The 3,013-nt window shown below is 44.0% G+C and overlaps 1 protein-coding gene across 4 annotated transcripts in view; it reads left to right on the top strand.

Annotated features, from left to right (window-relative positions):
• The window catches only part of NAV2 (neuron navigator 2), a 771,558-nt gene that overhangs the window by 578,953 nt on the left and 189,592 nt on the right, over positions 1 to 3,013 (top strand). The window lies entirely within an intron of this gene.

Genomic DNA, 3,013 nt, shown 5'->3' with positions numbered 1-3,013 from the left:
CTCTTGGTTCCAGCGTCACTTCCCAGACTCCCCTAAAGATGAAGGCAAGCAACCGAGGTGCCTTCATCTTTAGGGGAGTCTGGGAAGTGACGCTGGAACCAAGAGCACCAGGATAGAAGTCAGGACACCTAGGCCCTGTCCTTTATCAGCCCTTGGTTCCTTCTGAGGTCTTGGGTACCAGCTGAAGGAACAGTTATTGATCGAGTGTGGGCAGAGAGTCTGCTAAGGGCTTTCTACCTCTTAGCTCACTTCATTCTTCCCACACCTCCATGAGCTAGCAGCTTAGGGGTAATTAAGCAATTTGCCCCAAGTCACAGAATTAGACTAGAGGAGCTCATGTTTAAAACCAAGTGTGGACTGGGCATGGTGGCTCACACCTGAAATCCCAGCACTTTGGAAGGTCAAGGTGGGCGGATCACTTGAGGTCAGGAGTTCGAGACCAGCCTGGCCAACATGGTGAAACCCTATCTCTACTAAAAATACAAAAATTAGCCTGGCGAGGTGGCATATGCCAGTAGTCCCAACTACTCAGGACGCTGAGGCATGAGAATCCCTTGAACCTGGGAAGCAGAGGTTGCAGTGAGCCATGATCACGCCATTGCACACCAGCCTGGGCAACAGAACGAGACTCTGTCTCAAAAACAGACAAACAAAAAGCCAAGTCTGTCTAACTAGTGAGACCAGGCTCTTAACCACCAGTCTTGATTCTAAATCACTTTATCTTCATTGTCTTCATCTGGAAAGTGAGAAGTTTGGATTAGATTAGATTCTATAAAATGGTTTATTCTCCTTTTCTGCTCTAACATTCTCTCCCTCAAGCTTATGGTTCACTATATATAACTTACAATTGCTCCCCCCCAGCAAAACCTCTCCATGTTAAAGTTGTTACCAAGGAGTAACAACAAAAAATCACTCAGAATGAATTATATTTATCAATTCAGAAGTACAGTAGACTCCTCTATCACTTTATAGTTTACTAAGAGTTGTGTGTCACATACCTTTGATTTTTATAGAATCAGAGGAGGTTGCTATTATTATCCCCATTGTACAGATGAGGATGCTGAGATTCAAAGAGGTGAAGTGACTTAACTCAAATTTGCATGCTAACAAGTTACAGATCTTAGACCTGGAGCTAGTCGAATATTTAGACTTCCAAGTCTAATGTTCCTTCTAGTACCTAGCATCTTCTGAGACTTAAACATTTCTTATTTATCCAGTCAACACGCCCTTCTTGTGTTGCCTGTGCAACATATGAACTTGAACTAACCTTTGCCTCTGGAGAGCTCTCAATCTAGTTGAGGAAAGATTTACTTATTAGATCACATTTTAGCCAACAGGAGAATAAGGAGAGTGCTGTAGGATCACATTTTAGCCAACAAGAGAATAAGGAGAGTGCTATAGGAACTCCTGGCAAGGAGTCAAGGAAGGCTGTCAGGCAAAAATGACATGGAAGCTACATCTTAAAGACAGATTAGGAGTGAACTAAGGAAGGAGGAGAAGGGCCTTTAGGCAGAGAGGTTGCAGTTACTACAAAGATAAACCTGTTAAAGGCATGTGGACAGAAGCCACATGTGGGTGGAGCATAGTAGAGCTGTATGTAAAGGGTTAGAAAGGCAGGTGATTGGGCTGGAAATAAAGGAAGAATGTGGCCATCGTCTACCACAATAAGGAGTTTAGACCTTGTTCTGTGGGTAATGGAAACCACTGAAGACGGTGATGTCATCACGTAAGTTTTACAGAAGTCAGTGAAGAATCGTGTGGGGAGTAGACCAAACTTAGGAAGAGTGTAGAATGGAGATCACAGATTCAGATGCCTAATTGGCCTCTAAATGGTCATCTAGATGGGTGGCTCAGGGTGAGCGAGGCTGTGGCAGAGGGAGCCACACCTCTTTAGAGGGTGCAGCCACCACTTGGCACCAGCAGGTGGCAATCTACAATAACAAAGGCTCAGTCTTTCCCAGGCTTTATTGTTTTTACTGGATGAAGGCAGAAATCCAGATATTTATTGTGAAATATCCCAATTTTTAAATGTTGAACTAATTTTAAAACTCTAAAATATTATGTAGACCAGTAGGAATAAATTGGGCTGGTTTCCACACTGGGCTGCCATTTGCAACCTCTAGGTGTGAGGTACCTGTTTCAAAGCACTCTTAAGGCCTCAGTAGAAATGAAGAGGGCTTGGACCCTGGCTGGAGGTGAGAGGAGCACAGGGATTATGAAATCCTTTAAAGGCAAAGATAACAGACTTGAGAACAATGGCCTCAGTAGGAAGAAGAAAGGAGGGAAGAACAGTTGGATGACTTGAGGTTTATCAGTACGTCCCCCATCGTCCATTCTCATTCTTGGCAAACGTTTTCCTCACAGACAGTAAAATCAGTTGAATTAGTTCAGGATGCCAGTGCGTTAATAATGTTACATGCAGGGTCATGCATCTGAGTGTAATTATGCATTTGCATGCCATGCCTGAATGAGCAGAGGTAGCTGTGACAAGAAAACATTGCATGAAGCCGTTGCTTCAATTTGCTTGACAAATAAGGGCATGGAGAGGGTTTGGGGAAGTACAGATTTCAGTCGAGTGTTGAAATAATGATCAAGGAGACCTTTCATGTCAGAAGAACTGAGCTCTGAATCAGAGACCTGGAGGGTAAACACACCTGCTTGGCACCCACTTCCAACTGGTTTTATGGTCACCTTTATAGAGAAAACCATGTCAGGATGATTTTGGGGTGGGGGTGCTGTTAATAGAGTCATCTTTATGTTTGACTTGTTGGCGTTGCTGGTTACGTAGAAGTTGTTCTTTGGCATAGGTTAAATTATCCAAACCACCCAGTACCCTCCAGCGTGTGTCTGGCTAGACCTAGCATCCTGAGGAAGGTTCAGAGAAGCATTCACCAGTGAGGGATTACAGGCCCTCCATCTGGGCAATGAGAAGTTTATCTTTTACAGTTCGGTGGCTCTCTCTGTTCTTAGGACATTGCTCCACATACGGCTAATGAGTTATTTAGCGTCAGTC

Source organism: Piliocolobus tephrosceles, chromosome 13 (genome assembly GCF_002776525.5).
Source record: "Piliocolobus tephrosceles isolate RC106 chromosome 13, ASM277652v3, whole genome shotgun sequence".
Taxonomy (NCBI): Eukaryota; Metazoa; Chordata; class Mammalia; order Primates; family Cercopithecidae; genus Piliocolobus; species Piliocolobus tephrosceles.
The sequence above is the reverse complement of the archived record's forward strand: the minus strand, read 5'-3'. Positions and strand labels throughout refer to the sequence as shown.